Raw genomic sequence first — 21297 nt, forward strand, 5'->3', positions numbered from 1 at the left:
AGGAAAATGCCTTGTCTGAAGTTACTAGGGGAGACAAGTGACAGAGGGGCACAGAACTCAGGCTCTCAGTGGCTCTGAGACCAATACTCAGAGCAGTGTGTTTCTGGAACGATCAGCAGGTCTGGTTCATCTGGTTATATCCTCCCTTTCTAGGCCATGTCATTTTGGCTCCTTCTGGTAGGAGGCCATGGAGCAGTGTGTTAAAGGAACATGAAGAGAACGGGGAGAGGCTGGGCTGAAATGGGACCCTTGAAATCCATGGAGGTGTCACCACTGTCTTAAGATTCTTGATGACTGAGCTGGACTTGCTTGGGCCCCTACTTAAATTAAGCAGCGCTAGAGATGTATCTGTATATACAACCATATATTTATATGTAAATACATGTGTACCGTGTCTGGTTTTCTGTTTATGCTTGGGTAATTGTTAAAGGCACTGCACTCTTTATAAGGCTCTTTGGGAGAAATTCTTCTGGCATCAGTGTCAAGAAATGTTTTGTCTCACCTGGACACTAATGCATTCTTATTTTGTGGTGGTATAACTCTTGGTGTTTCTCCAGTTGCTCTGGTTACTAGGAAACAAGGCTCTATGTCATAAATTATGGTGTGCTTTCAGTGAAGCCCTTTGCTACATCTTTCAACCCTACTCTTACTTTCCCCTCATCCTAATTTCTTTAAAATCTTCCTTTGTTGAAATCTTAGCACATTGCCGGTGTGAATTACTTCTACTCCTCTTAAGAACAGGAAAGGCCATAAATAAGTGGACAAGTAAATAGGCCACACTGTTTGAGTTCTTCACATGGCCAACCGCTGGAAATCCAATCACCTTTCTCCTGGCAGCCTGCCCAGAGCTTTAGCTAAACCCTAACAAACAGTAATTCCCTACTAAGGCAGAGCTGGTCCTAATGTCCATCCAAGGAGCATACATTCAAAGAACAGACTTCTGCCTAATTCATTTTGCTTTCAGTTATTCAACATTCAAGAGGCCTTTTTATGGTCCTAAATATGTGCATTACAACATGTATCAGAACATATTGAATTTACCAACTTAATGATATCTTCCTCCTCCAGACTATTAGCAGTTTGGGGTAAGGGCTATGATAGTTTTACCTCTGTGTGCCTAGTACCTAGCACTGTGGCAATTACATGGTAGACATTTGGATAAATGGACGCTTACGAAAACAACTACATGCATGCATGTATCTCTGTTGCCATCCACCGCACAGCGTCTCTCAAGCGAATCTCACCAGCTTCTCTGAGGCAGGGGATTATTATTCCTAGGACAGTTAAGTTCACATAGATCTTACGTGGCACCGCTAGGCTTTGAGTCCAGGTTAACCTCAGTCCTAGCTCTTTCCAGTTTGCTGCACTGCTTCTCAGTGTGACATCACAGTACGTTTTAACACAGAATTACAAGTAATTGGTTGTATACAAAGATGTCTCTAAACACGGAGAACAGATGAGATCTAGATAGCTAGGTACGGCCAACTATATTCTCACTCTTAAGAGAAATAGTGTATTTTGCGTTACTTCACACTTATCACACTTTTTGATAACCATACTATACCATCTAAACTGACTTCTGGCTTAGAAAAAAATAGTTACTCTGTGTGATGGTCAGTTTTATGTGTCCACTTGGCTAGGTGGATAGTCCTCAGTTATACAATCAAACACTAATGGAGGTATCTCCGTGAAGATATTTTGTAGATGTAATTAAACTGTACAATCAGTCCAATTTAAGTAAAGAAGATGATCCTAGGTCATCTGGGTGGGCCTGATTCGACCACTTGCAAAGCCTTAAGAGCATCAATGAAGCTAATGAAGAGGAAATTCCAACCGTGGACTACAGCTTCCATGCATGCCCTAGAGTTTTTGCCTGCTTGCCTGCCTGCCTCATGGATTTCAGGCTTGTTGGCCAACCCCTACAATCGCTTAAGCCCATTCCTTTCAATGCATCTCTTAATATATGCATATCCTACTGGTTCTGTTTCCCATTTACAATCCTGAGTGATATACTACGCATACACCAATATTTACAAATGGGAAACTTCAGAATACTTCATACTCAAGGAAATGGAAGAGGCTATGTTATCTCTTGACAGCAGCCAGGAACACATTTTAACTCCTCTGAATGATAGCCATCTGCTTACCTGTAGCCAAAGGTCAAATTTCAACTGGTTCAACAACAAGAACACTGTGCTTCCAGTTTGCAAATTTTCTTTTGACTAGTTTTTGGAAAAAGTAATTCACAGTAGTCTATTATTATGTTTCAAAGAGGGCATTGTTGCAGAAGATCATGTGGCTGATATCTTTATAAGCCTCTTCTTAATACCTTTATCTGGTTATTTTACACAAAAAGCATTCCAATTATTGAGAAAAACATGTAAGTTTTAAAATTGTGATTTTTGTGCTGAAGAAGTGATAATAGGCAAGATAATATATTGGTGTAAAGAGTGAGGGTAGGGCTTCATGGGGACCTGGCTTCCTAACTGGATGACCCTGGACAGATTAGCTTCTATTAGCCTCAGTTTCCTCAACTGTGAAATGAAGCTATGATCCACCTTATAAGTCTCTGTGAATGGTTGTTACGGCCCTTCAACAATGAATCTTTCAGACTGATCTTCATTCTCTGACGCAGGACTTCTGGCTGTCAGCAGTATTGGGCCAGACAATTATTTGTTTGGAGTGGCGGCTGTTCTGTGTATTATAGGATGTTTACCAGTATCCCTGGCCTCTACCCATTAGATGCTAGTACCACACCCCTAGCCAGTGGTGACAACCAAAAATATCTCCAGACCTTGCCAAATATCCCCTGGTGGAAAAATCATCCCAGGTTGATAACCACTGCTCTAGGGGTACAAAATTCTTATTTTTGCTTTTACAGTTTTTCTAAAAGTTTGAAGTATAAAATACATACAGAAAAGCATAGCTCTATGAATTTTTACTAAGGGACCACGCTCATGTAATCAGTCCTATGGCAAAGAACAGAACATTCCAAGCTTCTCCTCCCTCCACAGGAAGCCCCTGACATTCCCTCCTTCCAGTCAGTACTGGGGACTTTTGGTTTGTGAAATTTAACACGTAAAAGGAAGTTCAGAATATGAGTCTGTAAATTGCTTCCATATGTAATTTCTCCAGGCAGCAAAGCTCCACTGGAATGATAACCAAACCAAAAACCATCATAAGAGAGCAGGTAAGCCACCCGAACCCAGCCTAGGATTGCCTGGATTACTGAGGGGACATAAGGTTGGCAACCCTTATTGCTTTTTCCTTCTACCTGAACATTCAGCTTGTTGAACTCAAGGGATAAAAGAAATGGTCAACAGAGATCAAATGTAGAAAGGAAGGCTCATGAGACTGGATAGAGAAAACCTGGAACAACCAATCTGGCTGATGTGGTGTCTTCACAGAACCTAAGAAATGAAGTGTATGATAACAAATGAGCTGTCGCCAGGTGTTACCACCTCCTTCTCCCTGCTATCCCTAAGTTCCTGGACACTAGAGGATGACAGACCAGGATGCTAGAGTTGACATGTCTTCAGGTGCTTCTGTAAAACAACCCTAGTAGTCCAGTTACATGAGATGTTCAAATACTACTCAGACAACAAGAAAATATCAAGGCAGCTGGAGAGAATAACATTCCTTCTCTGGGTATACAATATTTGTGCTGTTGGGAACTCACCAAATTGCCTTCATTCATCTGTGAGCTGCTGGAGAACTGGAACTCTGTCTTTTCATTTTTACTATCCCTTACAGCATCTCCTATTGGGCCTGAAATATAGTAGGTGCTTATCTAAGGTATATTGGTTGAGAAAAGAAATTGTGTAATGGAGAGTGCATCTCATGAGGAGTTAAAACTGCTGAAGTCCTATTCTCGGCTCTGATACCATTGTGCCATATGACTTTGGGGGTAATCATTTAAATTTCTGTAAAGATCAGCACCTAACTCTGTAAAAAAAAAAAAGTAAATGAATAAAATGGCCTCCAAAGTCACTTTCAGATCTTTGAGTCTAAAGGATATATTGAGCAGAAATGCTTTATAACCATCTATTTTCTCATTCATTCATTTATACTTTCAATAACTTACTCGTTCATTCATCCATCCAATATAACCGGGCATCATGAATTGTGAGATGGCATGCTGGTCTAGGCTTCATGGAAGCCATAGCTTCTGAGAAACAGCACATAGACAGCTGTACCCGAGGAATTCTATATTGGAGGGTGTCATGAATCCCTTCTCCCAAAGACAGTAAACAGCACAAGTGAAGACATGAACGGACTAAAAGACAAGAAAGGATTAGGGAAGCCAAATATTAGTTCATTCATCTATTCATCTATTCATCTATCCAATAGCAATTCAGAGCATCTATATGGTACATGAGTTTTTCTTTTCTGTCCTAACACCACTATCAACACAAGGATGAATATACAACCCAAGTTGGGCCATTAAGAGTATTCATAAGACAGAAAATATCCTCAGAGATGAAATTGTAGCCCAAACAAGGCATTCTCAGTTCTTCTTTGGCATTTTCTGATGTAGAGGCAGACAGATCATTCTTTTCTGCTTTTGTGATCTTAAAATATAAAAGTTCTGAGACTTCTAATGTCATTGTGTCATTGTTTTTGTCATATAGAGAAAACCTCTCAGCAGGAATAGAGCATGATACCAACACTCAAAGAGAAGCAGAGATAAGTGGATGGAGATGTCCACATATGATGGAGACATGGAAAGATTGTTCACAAGATTGTTAAGTCCTGTATCTAGTCTTGCCAGAAGCTGGACCACTCCTAAACTTCCCAATTATAAGGCAAAAATTTTCTCTTTTTTTCTTAAACTATTTTGAGCCAGCTTTCTGTAATCTATTATATAGTAATGGATCTATAATAACTTGACAGATAGTGTTGATGTCACTGAAATATGGAAAACAGGAGAAGGATCGAATTTAAAGGTTTGCTAAGTTAAGTCTGGATGCAGCCTGAGGATTGGCCAGTGTTAAGATGGTAGATGATGCTATGAAATTTATGAATCATCCCCGAGAAACAAGTATTATAGGAGAAGAGAAGATGACCAGAAGAAAACACCATGGATGAAAGCAGTAAGAATCTCCAATATTTAAGGGAAGAGGCTGAGATGACTGGCCAACCAAGGAAACAGAAAAAGTTTCTCTTTTCTGAGAAAGAGAACTATCTTAAAAAAACTAAGTGACAGTGAATTTAAGGAAGTGGAATGAGAGGACAACCAAGGATGACTCCTACCAGAATGGCACTTATTGGTGATATCTAAGACGGACAATTGCTTTGTTTGATGCCCTCTCAGAAAACAATTCTGTGTCCTTCCACTTACAGCTAACACCTCTTATCAAGGGAGAAGTTCGGATTTAATGTAAATGTCTCTTCTTGAGATGGACCTCAAAGCTCCCATCCATAATCAGAGGAACTATATTTTAATAATTTTATCCATTCCAACCATTTACTTACACAAACTTGTTCTATGCATTCATTGACCTCAGAACCCCCAAGAGATGCATACAACTCTCCTAATACATGATTGCTAAGACAGACCTTCCCTGGCATAAAGGCAATGAACACCCATGAGGAGACATGGGCATGAACAAGCAGATGCTGTGGCAAAGAGGCCCGGATTCTCCTCTTGGCAGAGCCCTAACGTCACCTGTGATGCTGGTAAAGTTACTTTTCCTATCTGGAGCTCTCCTTCAACATGGGGGAATCCAATTCTCAGAACAACTGTTGGGAATTCCCTGTCATCATTTATGAAAAATATCAGCCATAGACTAATATCTTGTCCTCCTTTTCTCCCTCCCTCCATCTCTCCTTTCCTTCCTTTCCATTTTCAATCCTCTTTTTTCTATTTTCCTTCTTCCCTCCCTACTCATCACTTTGTAGGCCCCCAATAATGGCAAATATCATCACCATCATCTTCCATATCCTCATCAGCAGTACTCCTCAGCTGGGATGAGCAGAGAGGGTGGCTATCATTCTCAAATGTCAGAATCACTTCCCAACACATCACATTGCCATGTTTTACTCATCACACTTATCACTACTGAAAATGATTTTGTCCATTTGTTTATTGCTGCTCCCTCAAACCAAAATATAAGGTCCATAATAGTAGAAACTATGTCTAGCTTGTCCATCCTTATATCTCCAGCCTAAGTGATTATCAGTGTATCATGAATACTTGCTAAGTGGATGGATGGATGGGTAGATGGACAGATGACCTATTTTAGTCTAATGTCTTGTTTTGTTTCAGGGACACTCACCCACATGTCTGAAAGCCATGATTATCACTGGTTGTAGGTAAGACTCTATCTTGGCCATCCCCTTTCTATCGATCCCTCTGTTAGAGCCTCTGTTAGACCCAGCTTCGGGGTGAAGACTCAGGAAAGCAGCAGTGGAGCTAAGAAGAGTGAAAGAAGGTGGCTCCCACCGCTGTGGTTTAAAGGTGCTGAGGCTGACATGTGGCTATGAGGCAGTGCATCTCTCTGTGCCTTCTCTTCTCTCCCTCCAACCATGACTTGCACATGCCCATTCACATATGTACATACCGATATGGCCCAAGCACCAGACCTCATCTCTCTGGCGTTCCTACTTCATACATCCCATTGAAACTCTCTAGTCTGTACACGAATCTGATTTCTTGGATAAACTTAGCATTGGAAGCAGTTTGGTTCAATGAGTTATCACATCCTCGTTAGCTTTGGACCTTGCCATCTGCAATCTGCCAGGGACTCGTTTCGGATGTAAGTTCATATTTTAAAAGATTGTGCAGGAAATGTGAATGAACACAACACTAAATGAGACAATGTAAGAGAATGTGTTATAAACTCACCAATGCCAGGTGTTAACAGAATTATGTTAATATTATTATTGCTATTTCTTCAACGTCATCATCATCATCATCGCTATTAAGTGGCTATAGTATTGCAGAAATAGCCCTGGACAGGGAGACAAAATATGCAAAGTCTAAAAGTTCTGCATCTTACTAGTTGTAGAATGATAAGCATATTACATAACATTAACCTTAAGTTTCCTTTGAAAAAAAATAGGGGTGAATATACACAGTTGTTCTGAGAATGAAATTAGATAAGAGCGTACCCAAGAGTGTATCTTCCTCACCAAGAGTTGTTTAAAAAGATATTTGTTGTACAAATTGTCTCTTGAAAAAATCAAGACCTGCAGTATCTATATAGTATCCACTCGCTGCATGTGGTCCCTGAGCGCTTGAAATGCATCTAGTCCCACCTGAGACATATAAAATACACACCAGGTTTCAAAGACTCAATATGAAAAAAGAATGTGAAATATCACATTAATAATTTTATATTTATGGTATTTTGGATATATTGGCTTAAATAAAACGCATTACCAAAATCACTGTTACCTTTTTCCTTTTTTAATGATACTATTAAACTATTTTAAATAACACATATGGCTCACATTTGTGGCTTGTTGTTATATGTCTCCCGGACAGCACTAGCTTAGAGAGCTATCATCCTGAAATTTTAATTGTAAACATATAAAAGCTCAAAAGAAAAGGATTTGGTGGAGAAAAATGAGTTCTTAACATCCTCAGCGGTATGCAAATATGATTCATGCTGGAAAGAGCATTATTTATGTCGATTTCTTTAAGAGCAAAGCATGAAACCTTCATAAGTGATGGAAAGCTAGTCCTTGTCAAATCCACGTGAGAGTTTGGAGCAACAGAGAGAAACAACAGCTTAGTACACTTGAGTAGCAGAGACAGAAAGGAACAAATGGGTTTGGAGTCACTGAACTTAGACACAAATGCCACACTGTCACTCACTAGTCATATGACCCAGATGTATAAACTCTCTGCACTTCCACTTCCTGTCTGCAGAGCAGAAATAACTATGCATTTCTAACTCACAGCATTATAGCTAACATTTAGTAAGTACTCACTCGGATCTTTGCAGGTGCCATTGTCATCATCCTAACGGTGCAGATGAGGAAACTGAAGCAAAAAAGGATAAGTCATATACACATGGCCACACCGCCAAACACTGGTGGCAGTGGAAACTGAGCCCTTTTAGTCTGAACTCCTTTTAGCCCGTGAGCTTTCAATCACTGCTCGACACTCAGACCAGACTTGCCCTGTAGTCCGGAATGGAACATGAGACAGTGAACATAAGGCACACACCACGATCATCAAGGAAGGATATGTATTTCTATTGTTGCTGTGAAGGCAACAGAGCACTAAGAGGATATAGGATTTCAATCACTCAAAAAAGAGACCTACCCCCCCATCAAAAAAAAAAAAAAAAAACCATTAACTCAAAAAAGAGACCTACCCCCACCCCCCCCACCCCCCGGCCATTCAAAAAAAAAAAAAAAACACCAGGAGAAGCCTAAGTTGACTTTGGAAACTCAGATATATTACTACTGTCCTGGATCCTAAGATCCAGGATGAATTGTAAGAGTTGTTGAGTGTTTGGAGAAAATATATTCAAAAGTTAACCTAAGAAGTAAAAGCCCAAAAGAATTCTGGCCTCACAGATAACTAATAAGTTTAAAATCAGCTCCTATGTGTTCAATATAAGAGTGAGTGAGGTCTCCCCAGTTCATCCCCAAACTACATTGGATTTCCAGGCCCACCTTTGCGGACTCAGGTATCAAGTCATAATATATTTTAAGTAAAGCATAAATTTCATAGGGACTGAACTATTTACATAAGCGTTATTTTTTCTTCTATTTCGTTTTGGTTTGTTTTTATAAGGAGCCCCGCAGGGCACTGGGAATGAGGCAGCGACTGAGCCAAACACAGCAGGAGACTGGGGGTTTTCGTAGCTGGGGTGAATGGATGCCAGGAATGGCGCCTAGGAGTTTCCCAGGGGGTGTGAGTGGGTCCAGCACACTGGACGACCTCCATCTACACATCCCCACCACGGAGTCACCTCACAGAGTAACAGTCACATCTCAGTAACTACCCAACCTGGCACCTCTGCAATAAACATGATTATTTCTGACAAACTCATTTCTTGTTCAATTTGATATGAAAATTAAAGCTGTATTAGCACAATGTCTCCCATTTGAGAGCACGTGAATTGCATCTTCAATGCTCTCCTATAGCAAACCCAACTGAGCCCTCAAAGGAGGTACAACAATGCTGGTAAAGTTACTGTTTCCAAAACAGCTCCGTTTCGCACCCAAATCAGCCCTGCATGGGGAAGCATGCTCAGCAGGCCAAGCCAATACAATCAATGTAACTTTCCCAGAACAGAACCATCTTCAGACAAAACATTAATCAAATTGTACCCCATGCAAATATAAAAAGAGGGGAAACACTAATATCAATATTTTCAACATTAACCAAAGACAGATAACCCTTGAAGAGTGATACTATTTGGGTGAATTTAATAAATTCACATTCTTACTCACGAAGCTTTCCTTCCTTGCTTTGTTTTCACAACTGTTAATTTAAATGAGTCGGGGAACAGGTTTTGGAGGCTCTTTGCCAGAACTAAGATCTGAGTTCCCCAAAGCTTACCATCAATTTGTTTTTCATTTTCCAAATAAAAATCTGAACCCCAGGAGCTGGGTTAAGAGAAGAATAATATATGTAGTCTCTGGGTCAAGCAGGGGGACTAGAACTTCTTTTTTGACTTTTTAAGCAGAGCTCAGCTGTTCTTCAAGATCCCTCCTGTGGGGAGGCAATTTTCCATTCTAAGCCTCTTCTGCAAAACGGGTAACTTGAGTCCAGACAAGGGAAGTGAGCTCTTGTCCTACAGCGAGTTGGTTAACAAAGAAAAGATGGGTAAAAGGATGGAGCAAGTGGTAGCAGATGAAAATGCTCCAAAATACTGGAGCAGATGAAATACAAAACGCAGACATCTTGTGGCCTCTGTCTCTTTGAACAAGACTTTGCATGTTGAGGTTTGCAATTACATTTGTTTTTAAGTCTTAGCTTGCAGTGACAAATGGGATGCCTCTTAATGTCTCCTTAAAATCCAGGATAGAGATTCTTTTATCTCTCAGAAGCCTGGGCCCTTATTAATATGCATCAGAGCAGCTTCAATGTGATCCTCTACTCCTACCTTCTATACACATTGTAAAAAGTATAGTGCTACACAGCAGAAAGCGGAGAATGCCATTTACAGAAAAAGACTGAGTTTACATGGCTTCTCTCAACATTCCCTAGAAATACACTGTAAACCGTGGGTGCAAAATAAATGTTCTGATGTGGGATTCTTGGTGACATCTTCCTTTCATCTATGCCAGGGCTGGCAGGAACCAAAATTTCAAGAGAGAACATGGATCTTAGACAGACAACTTCTTTTCTGCCTAACGCATCTTTTTAAACATTCAAGTAGTAGGAACACATTACAGAAAACATAATATTTGTGTCATCTTGAAATCATCCTGAGTGGGAAGAAAGCCAAGAGTCTATCAGTCTTGGATGCACTGGAAGAATCACAGGAAAAGCCTTCTGGATCTTTCAGGTGCTGAGTTCAAATCCTTTGCAACTGCATCTCCATGGGATCTGAGGGTTCCTGTTTATGGGGTTGGGAAGATGCAATGAGACCACCTCTGGAGGACCACTCCTGGGCACTCAGTAAGTACTTCACAAAATATCCATTCTCATTCCTCACTGACAGCCAGTAGCAAGTCTCATGAACCTACCCCTAGAAGCTTCCTAAATCTGTCTCCCTATAAGAGAGCAGTGGAGAACAAGGCATCTCTCTGTTCAAATCCCAGCTTGTCCACTACTGACTGCATAACATTGGGGAAAGTTGTTTAATTCCCCTAAGTCTTGGCTTCCATGTATTATAAATGGGGATAATTACAGCTTCTACCTCACTGAGGATGTAGCAAGGATGGATTGAGACAATTTATGGAAAGTGCTGAGCACAGTGCGTGCATACAGTAAATGCTCAGTACACATCAGCAATGACAATAATGCCGCACCCAGTCCCAACTTAACCATCCCTACCATGACAGCCTCCCTACCGGTTTCCCTGTTTAGAGTCTCTTTTCTTTTCTAACAGTTCTTCTCAATGCTGGTCCAGAGATCACTTAGTAAAGCATTGAACATATCACTCCCCTGCTCCAAATCCTTCAAAGGCTCCCTAGGACCTAGGCAATGAAGTCCAAAACCCTGAATTTAGCATTCAACGTACGCCATAGAGAGTCCCAAACTTACCACCCTGCAGGCATACTCTGCCCACCATCACGCATGGGCATATTCTGCGGGCAAACCAAATCCACGCATTCATATCCGGCATTTACATCTGCATGGCTCCTTGTCTAGAATGTCGAGATGCCACGGTCGGAAAGCCCCAAGCCAAGTGATTTATGGAAGAAGATTTGAGAGCCAGACCATTTTAGAGCTGGCAAGGACCCAAAAGGCCACTTTACAGATGAGGAAACTGAGGTTAATTGGCTTGCCCAAGGCCACACAGCTATTTATCAGCAACGCCAGGGCTGCACTGGGCTGGGCTGCCTAGAGCGAGGGAACCAGAGGGCAGCCTATTAGGGAAAATTTGTCAGCAATTGGCCACAAACTTGCTGACAGGTGATCTTTCTCTATTTGTGAGAAATGAGACAGAAGTTCTGTATCCAATAAGAAAAAACCACAAGGCATGCCTCTCTGTAAGGGAAACGGGGTGCCTCTCTGGCTTACAATGTAAGGCACAGCGGGAGTGGGGTTGATGGGGAGAGGGCAGCTGAAATGATTCCGCAGGATCCATCCCTCACTTCAAAGATGTGTCCTCTCAGGCTGCATTTGTCTCCGGACTAAGGCTCCCAAATGCACTGCTGAGATCTGCGGAAGCTGAACATTCTCTGCAATGTTTGCAGTAGGAATGGTGATGAATAAAACCCAAAAATCACCAGTGCATTACTTTGAAGGCGAGTGTGCACAGCTCTAACTGATAAATTGCAATTTTTACTCTTAAGATAATACTACTAATAGCGATACTTCATTTATATAGTGCTTTTCGGGTTCCCAAGAATAATAGTAAAAGTGAAAACTGTATCTTATACTACAGCCATGTCTTTACATGAGGCCTACAGTGGAGCAAGGCAGTTCAAGAGCAATCTCCCTTCACCACTGGGATGCTTTAGGACAAAGTGTTGTGAATTACAATTGTTTGCATAAGTGAACCCTGATTTTCAATTTGGGTTTGGAATTTAAATACAATTTTGCTGCTACTCTCAAGAAAATATTTTATAAAACCTTTAAATATGCTGTTAAACATTTAAAACCTTATATACATGCTTTAATAAGTAGACAATGGAAAGTTGATAACTAATGATAAAGATGCTCAGCCAGCCTCACTGATGTTTGGTTAGTCACCCTTGGTTTGTGGACTGGATCTGTGTCCATAGTGACCAGTCAGGGAGCACCACATAGAAATTAGACACATGGTTCCAAGAGTTCTGCGCAGCTTGGTGATGATTGGGTCAGGCCTGGGCAAGAGGTTCCATCAACCACAGAATCAAAGCCATTCTATGGTTCAACCACCTTGCCTATTAGATAGCCTACTGGGTCTCAGAAACCTTGAAAGCCTGAGCCAGCCCTGATGGCTTCCCTCTCTGGAAGGGTGATCCTGATTCCTTCCAAAGGTGGTCAGTGAAGTTGTCCTAGGATGGTGTGAAACCAACAACAGAGGAAGCTTTTACCTATCTGTCCTCGTGGCCCCAATTCACCAAACTGACAGTATTGACAACTTTCACCTGAACATCCAATCCTTGGGCCAAGTCAGAGGCCATGCTGCCAGGAGAGTGTGGGACTGTCCCCTCCAGAAGCTGGGATATGACTGGGGGCCACTTGCTCATTCGTACAGGGACATCTTTTATGCTCCCATCAATGCCTAGAGAGTTCCTATGTGTTCCATCCTAGCTTCTCTAAGATGTTTGGCTCTGAATTCAGAATATTCCTTTCCATCCTGCCACCCTTGGATTAGGGTTCCAACTTGGACTCTTGTCCCTGAATCTGGCCTTAGCTTCCCCTGGATAATATTTTTGGAAATTTTGCATTGGCTCCACAGCCAGCATCCATGGGCCACTTTCCCATCCAACCTGCCCTCTCCCTTCCAAGGGAGCATTTGCCATCCACATGTCTAGCCGCGTGCTGTCTGCCACAGCTGCCTGTGGAAATCCCACCTCATCTACTGAGCTACATCACTAGGCTTCTGCCCAGATACTGACCTTCTACCGAATTCTTGCCCAACCCACATTGTACTATTCAATGTTTAATGAAGGCTTCCCTGTGCTGCACCTCACACCCCAACATCTAACTACTTGACCATCGACATTCTATTCAGCATTAGGGAGGAACTCAAAAGCCAGATCCCTCATTCAGTATCGCAGTGGATAAGGTTTCTCACAACAGTGTTGCAAGGATATGCTGGGAAGGAAGCTTTTTGGGCTTCTTAGTTCAAAGCAACAGAAACAGACTCTGTGTAGCACAGTTCTTGCAGGAAGACTGGAGAATACTAAAGACTCAGAAAACAGCCAGGAGGGTCAGAAGGCTGGGCAGTCATAACCAGAGACCAGATCCTGCCACAGAACCAGGTGGGTGAGGGCACCACGGCTGTCCCTGCTGAGCACAGGGGGCTACAGCTGACTCTACCACCCTGGTAACCCCTGGAGATTGGATGGTGCTACAGCCACTGCCACAATGACCAGAGTGAGTTCTTCACGGCCAGTGATTGTGCGTGCATGCCTGTGAATGTGTAAGATACTGAATCCAAACTTAAAGCCAACTGGGAAGTTGGTGCTGACTCAGTGTTCTAGCTTCCCGGAGAGCTAGGGAAGCAACTATCTGGGACTTCTGACCTCTGGTGTAGAAGGAGGGCTCTTCATTCTAGAAAACATCTTATTGTAGGTTATTGTGCAAACATAGGAAAGGGTTCCAATGCTATGCAGCCAAAAAAGCAAACAAGATGACGAATATGCCCTAGAAGGAATGAGGAACATGCAGAATGCTGTATTCCAGGGCGAGGAATCCCTCAAAAGGAGGTGTCTTGTGTGTAGTTTAACAAGATTCTGTCCCTGCTCCTCCTGTGGGTATTTTTGTTGCTATTTTGTTTTTATTGGGAAAGGTAGGTGACTGAGTAAACCAACTCATAGCATGAGGCTGGGAAGGATGACAGATATTCTGTATGACAGACTAAAGATTAAATTTTAAAATGTTTTGGGAGGCTGGATCAATGGACTGAATCTAACGATATGAAACAAGACAGAGATGATAATAACAGCAGCCTCATTCCATCCGTGCGCTGTTTTAAGCATTTTTATACATTAATATCATTGAATATCAGAGTCACCCTATAAGGTAGATATTATTAACCCAGTGCTATAAATTGGGAAACTGAGAAGCAGAGAAAGTGACTTGCACAGCTGGGAGGTGGCAGAGCCAAGTTTTGAGGCAGGGCAGCCTGACTGCAGATCCTGAGCTCTCACCACCGAAGGTGCCTTATCATGTCTTACGTGCACAGGGACAGGTGGGGAAATGCGACTTAACAGCAGCACATAAGGAAAAACAAATAAACAAATAAACTGCGGAGTATAAGTCCTCTGGGTGATGTGGCTAGCAATAAAAGCTAATGTAATGCAGCCTTGGGCTGCAACAAAAGAAGTGTGTGGAAGGGAGTTGATAGTCAAGAGTTTAGCTGTCTAGATTTCTCTCTTTGGTCCTTTCCCGTTAGAAGGGCTGGAGCAAAACTCAATGGGGGGTTCGCTCTGGAGATGTTAAGGCTAGGGAGAAGGCAACCTGAAAGAGGACTTAGATATTGAATAACTGAGATGTGGAGGAAGCATGCCGTCTATTCTGCATGGCATCAAAGGCTTGCATCAAAGGATACGACCTTTGGGGAGACAGTTTGGCTCAATCTAAGCAAGTATTTCTAATAGTGAAGTTTCCTAATGTCTCAATGGTTTGCATCTAGAGGTAAAGTTCCACATCATCAGCAATGATCCAGCCATCGTCACTACAGTGACACGGCTGGAACACCTAGTGGCATATTGTGTTGGTCTAGGTGGCCTCTAGGGTCCCTATCTGCCATGCAGGCGTGCAGCTCTGTTATTCCTTCCCCGAACCATCCTTGATTATTGAACTGGATGTGACGTGTCCTTCCTGAGGCCCTATTTGTACTTCCTTTGCAGCGTTTGCTGTACGCAGCCTTGAGCTTTCAGAGGCAGACATAGTATGTTTTGCACCACTGATACTGTCAGCACTCCAAGGGAAGTCTTACAATTTGACTATTTCTATGTACCCAACCCAGGGCCTTTCACTAGAGTAGGTGAGAAAGAAATGGGTTTGAAATGGAGTTCAAACCAAACTCTGCCAGAGGGCCCTGTGAAGCTTGGGGTGGAAAGGTAAGACACAGTTCTTCCTCTACCTATGGAGACTAGGAATGGACACATTAATGGTCGGTGACCGTAAAGGAGGAAGAGCTGAAGGCCAGGGTCAAATGACACATTTTGCAAATTATTATCAAATGACATTGGATTGGCTGACCGTGGCTTCCAAATAATAGAGAATAATGCACAGTCCCATGTTTAAGTGTTACAACGTAAGTGGCCAATGACATAATACTGTGTATCTTTATATGTATATATACCGGAACTAATGTTTAAATAAGAATCAGATCACAATTATATCCACTCTAAAAAGACAAAAAAAAATAACTTTTTGCTTGTAGATAATGGTAAGAGATTGAGTTAAGAGCCAAGATTGCCCACTTCTCCTTCCATCTGCCCCTAAATTACCGTGTGATCGAAGGCAAGCCATGGTTCCTCTCCGGGTCCCTGGACCCTCATCTCTAAATGAAGGTTGACTAGAAGAGTTGATCATTCAGTTAATGACTTCAGACAGCTGATTCCTGAGAGTTCTACTTGGTAAAGTGAAATGTTCAGTCCTCATTACAGGAAGGAATAGGTCCAGTCGCTGTGCAGTGGTCACAATGTCCATGATAAGGAATCTGATTTAAGATGCCACAAGTTAAAGGGGACAAGGACAAAATGGAGTGGAAGTGGACGGGAGAGATGAGGAAGGCGCGAGGTCTGGAAACCATATCTCACCAGATTAGTTGAAGCGTTGGACGGTGGAGCATCCTGATAGTCGTTAAGTTTGGCGTCAGATGCCTGAGATGGAATCTCAGCTTTGCCAACTACCAGCCGTGGATCACTGGGAACGTCTGGGGTTTTTTTTTCCTCTATGAGATGCTCGCGACAATCTTACCAGCTCATAGGGTCACTGTGGATAAGTCTCACATTAGACACAATATTCTTAGCACAGTGCCTGAAACAAGCTAAGTGCTCAATAAATGCTGGATTTTAACTATTATCTGACATCGACTTTCAATTATTTGTAGAGCTGTCAGGAGAAGGAAAAAGTGATGAGGAGCAGAGGCAGCCACTATTTGGAGAAAGTCATAAAAGAGGTGTAGTTTTGCTCCTCAGAGGATGGGAAATTTTAATGAAAGGAGTGAATGAACTGCCTCTCATCATAGGTTCCCTGAGAGGCAGTTAGCAGGCTGTCATCAGGACATTTAAGCAACAGCAGGGGTAATGGCAAACAGAAAAACTGCTGAGAGGAGAGTCAGAGGAGAGGATCTTGGACACTCCTCTTCTGGATAAGATCTGGGATCAGGTGGGGCCCAGGGCTGCACAGTCAGCTCAGCTCTCCATCCAGCTGCTCTTCTTCAGGAAGCTAGGGAGGCCTGGGCTTGTGACACGTGTCACTCATAGTAGAAAACTGCTGGGCAGGTGGAGTCAAAACAGGCTTGCAAATCCAGCTTTCCCTCTTCCAGCCTCGAGCGCTTAGACAAGCATCCGGAATCCTCCCAAGAGTCATTTTCCCCATCTGTAAAATGGTGATGACAGCACCCTCCTCATAGTGTGACTGCACAGAATAAATGAGGTATCAGCTACAACACCCAGCACATAGTAGGGCCTCACGAAGTAGGCTCTCTCTCCTTCCCTGTTCCGGGGCAACATAGGCAGTATTTCCGTAACCTCGAGGTGCACTTGGGAGGGAACTCAGCAGGGCCTGGGGTAGGAACAGATGACAAAAGAAGGCCGCAGATGGGACACAGCAGGACAACCTGGAAACTCCAGGGGCCTTGGAAAACCCAGCCTGACTGTGACATGGGGTGTGAAAACAGTTGGAAAACCATTAAGGGCTGCGTGGGGGCGAGGGTTCCTGTTATTTTCAACACTGTGCCAAATCACTGTGCTTTGGCCTGGGTCTGAGGAAGACCGCAGACGGGGCCAGAGCTGCTCCAGTCACAGTCTCTGCATGAGTCAAACGTGTCCCCGCTCAACCCCTTACCATCCCAAACGGCATCTCCCTGAAAAACAAACAGGAACGTTCTTGCGATGGCGAGGATTTATCGAGAGACTAACTATCATTGAAGCCAGTCTGGAATAGTAATAAGCCCCCTTTAAATGAAAGCAAAGCTTAGGATGAATATCTCAACATCACATGCTTGGCAAACTTTCCCAGGAAGGCACAACTTCAGGGCAACTTACCACAGCCACCCACGTGTAAAAGGAACCAAGAGGGGATGCACAGGTGGGAAGGAGGCAGGCGCGTTTCAAAAGCCATAATTATCTCTAAAATCTCCACTCCCTCTTGAATATTTTAAATGAAAGAGAGATGGATCACTCAAACGTTATGAAATATTTCCAAAAAAGGCAGTCGCTAATAAACAATTCATCACTAATTGGGAGAGGCCTCCATCTCAAGCGAATGTTCGGTGCAGAATTTTGGCCTAATAATTGTAAGGTGGATCTGCTCCCTGCCACCATTAGTCTATAAAACTGCACCCCAGGTCAATGTCTGAGAGGACAAAAGGGCTGAGCATTTATTGAGTGCTTATCATGAACCAGGCGGTGCATTCCATGCTCATTGTATCTTTACGACAATCCCAGGACGTAGACATTATCATTAGCTCCATCTTTACAGATGACACATCTGAATCTATGGGATGTTGCTTATTCCTGGTCACATAGTTTGTAAGCAGCAGAGCTGCAACAGGGAAAGATCAAAATGCCAGGCAGGCTGGAACCAGGATGAGTCAGGTGACACACAGTCCTTGCACACAAAATATAAGGGGATGCCATAAAACTCAGTGTAATGCAATACTTTAAAAATCAAGATTAATGGAAAATATCCATGATAAGCGAAATATCAATATTTTATTTTATTTTATTTTGAGGAAGATTAGCCCTGAGCTAACTGCTGCCAATCCTCCTCTTTTTTGCTGAGGAAGACTGGTCCTGAGCTAACATCCATGCCCATCTTCCTCTACGTCATATGTGGGACGCCTACCACAGCATGGCGTGCCAAGCAGTGCCATGTCCGCACACGGGATCCCAACCGGCGAACCCTGGGCCGCCAAAGAGAAACATGCGCACTTAACCACTGCGCCACCTGGCAGGCCCCAAAAATATCAAAATTTTAAATGAAGATTCTGCACCTGCATGCCTCGGCCTCACTCTCCTCACCCTAAGCCAGGCCCTGCCACTAGGCAATGCTGCCTCCAAGTCTGAATGGCTGGTCCAAGCTTTGGGGATGATGGCAAGAGGCCAGAGCATTCAGGATGTGAGGATGGGTAACACGTTCCCGGAGATCCATGGCAGGGGTGGGTACACAGCAGTTAGACCTGATATGTCCATCCCTGCCTTTATCCTGCTTGTTCTTACTGAGAAGCAAACAGCATCGATGGGAGGATGCTACTCTACATTCTCACTGTTTGCTCTCACTGATGGAGCCTAATGACAGCTGAAAAGAGATCTCGATGCTTCTTAAAGGGAAACCAGGGAGGCGCCTCCACCGCCCTGGCTGCTGTGTTAGGGGACCATCACAGTGGGGACGAAGCCGCACCCGAAGCCATTTGCTTCAAGAAAAGCGATTCCAGAGAAGTAACCTTAATTTGTGACATCATGCCAATGCCATGTCAGGAGGATTTCTGGCAAATAAGGGAATTTGTGGAGGAAGCGTATGATGGCTTTTGGTTACCTGCAACAACCAGGAAAATTCCAGGAAAAGGCAGTCCTGATTCACAGTGTTGTTTGAGGAGTGCTCAGTGCCAGGAGGCAATAGAATTAGACCCTGGCCACTGTTTACTGTGGCCCGTAGAGCTGTTTATGCCAACTTTCTGGATTCAGCACCTCACATGGTCTAAACGAGGAGAGAGAGAGACACTGGTATTTGGCCTGCCATGAGAAACAGCATCATTAGTCTCTCTCACACTCTTTTTCTCCTCCCCTTTCTCCTTCCCTCTCTCCTCTCTCATACTCCTATCTCACCTAACATCCTGGTGCACCAGATTCTCTGCCTGAGCAGAAACCTTGACCATACAGATGATGAGAACGACGCTTTATCTCAATAAGAATCTCAGAACTCCGCAACTGTCTGACGAGTAATTAAACAAAATGAGGAAATTTTGCCTCCAGTTCTAACAAACGTGTATTATTCACAAGCACTTAGAGTTTAAAAGTGCCTTCTTTTTTTACGTTAAATAAACTGTCCGGTGGTAAGCGAGCATCAGTTTACAAAACACTTTGTCGTACTTTCCACCGCGTTACTTAATGCTCCTTCCCATAATCCATTTGCACTGATTCCTTCTTCATCTACTGTCTATGCATTCCAACACACTCAGAGCTGCAAAGAACTCCACTCCTGATTCACCAGAGAGCCAATCATACTCAGTTAAAAAAAACAAAAAGACACAAATAAGAATCCACTTAAGACAGTACTTATTTTTTTAATAGAGCTTTCCTCTTAATTATAATATAGCATTAGGGTTTTTTTTTTTCATTCTTCTTCAGAACTTTCATAATGACACTATCAAAGAGTAACAAATATAAATTTGTGTAGCCTGAAATACGCAATTTAATCCTAAGCAGTAATTTCCATATCACTGAGGAGGAAAAAAAAGTCAAATGATTAAACTCCAGTGCGTGAGGACCAATCTTGAATTAAATTTTACTGTCTGCAAAAGTTAGGTTTTATACAGTAATATGAAGAACGGTTTAAAGATAATAGTAAAACATTTACTGTTATATTAAAACTCCATACCCACAAGTGTTTACCAAAGATCAAACTGCTATTCTCTTTTGCAAATTAGAAATGGCTTGCAGATGTCCTCAAAACCTCTTGAAAGAACAGGCAATGATACCACAGCCGTCTCACTAATATTTCTCTTCTTTATTCATTCCCTTCCCCTCGGAGTCTGAAATGATGCTTTTTCTGGCAGGAAAAAAAAAAAAAAACGAGCCAGAAAATCCTCCCAGATCACTGCTTCAGTGAGAGCTGACCTTGTTTATCAGACAGCCCAGCCCCCACCCATCTCCAGCTCAGACAACCTTAAGTTACAAGATTTTCCAACTTTCTAGTAAACTCCAAGGTGGGAAGAAGAGGCTGAAGATAACGGGATCCACCGACTAGAAAGATGTTAATCCTGACAAACTGTTCGTGCGGGAGCCTGAACTACAGCTGGATTGAATTCGGTCTCTCCTGAGAGGGGAGACAAGGCTGGTGGTAACAAAACCGCTTTTCATGGTGCCCTCAAAAGCAGATGGGGCCCATGCAGAAAGTTGGAGAAGGGCGCCATTGCCCTCTAGTGGCCAGAAGTGCAATCTTCCGCGAAGGAGCCCACTTCCAGAGATGCACAAGGCTCTCAATGTCAGGGTAAAATTATAGCAGAAAGATGTCTAATTATCCTCCTCGAGTGTTTTCTTTAGTCCTTCCTGCCCACAGAGGAGGCTGTGGATGGCTATCACAGTAATCCTGATGGAAAAGCTGGTTTCCACTCCTACCGGTGCACCGGAATTTGTCCAACTTCCTCCAGCTTTATTTTTTTTCCTTTTTACCAGACCTGTTGATGATTTTCCCCTAGCCCATTAAGTCACACATTTATATAGACCAAAGACTTTTACATATTTCAGGGGCAATAACTTTGGATGGGAAAGGCTGCCAACGCACAATGCGTGGTAAATCTAGAATGAGGGTTCTTGACAAATCAGTAACTTTAATGAAACAATGATCAATTTCATCAGGGGGAAAAAACATCCCGAATGCATTTCAATTCCTTAAGTCATTCACTGGTAAACTACACAATGCGCAGATTTTTCTAGGAAAAAAGCCCTTCGCAATTCATAAGACGTTCCACAAACTTCACAGTTCAAGAAAAAGGATTGCTACCTATGTTCAAACTCTATTGACCACTGTTTTATCATTATTATTTAATGATTAGGTATGCCTATGATCAAAGTGAAAAAATCAATATTGAAAATAAACTTAAACGA

The 21297-nt window shown here is 42.7% G+C and overlaps 1 protein-coding gene across 2 annotated transcripts in view; it reads right to left on the reverse strand.

Moving 5' to 3' along the window:
- Positions 1–21297, reverse strand: part of CDH11 (cadherin 11) — a 147011-nt gene that overhangs the window by 122567 nt on the left and 3147 nt on the right. Inside the window, exons 1-2 of one of the 2 annotated variants that reach the window (XM_070261739.1) lie at positions 6848–6948; positions 4085–4276 (exon numbers count right to left, since the gene is read on the reverse strand). The exons of the other annotated variant lie outside the window; for it this stretch is intronic. The gene's annotated coding sequence lies outside the window, so the exon portion shown is untranslated. Of the gene's footprint in view, positions 1–4084; positions 4277–6847; positions 6949–21297 lie in introns of those variants that run through there. 2 annotated transcript variants of the gene reach the window in all.

This window comes from Equus caballus, chromosome 3 (genome assembly GCF_041296265.1).
Source record: "Equus caballus isolate H_3958 breed thoroughbred chromosome 3, TB-T2T, whole genome shotgun sequence".
NCBI lineage: Eukaryota > Metazoa > Chordata > Mammalia > Perissodactyla > Equidae > Equus > Equus caballus.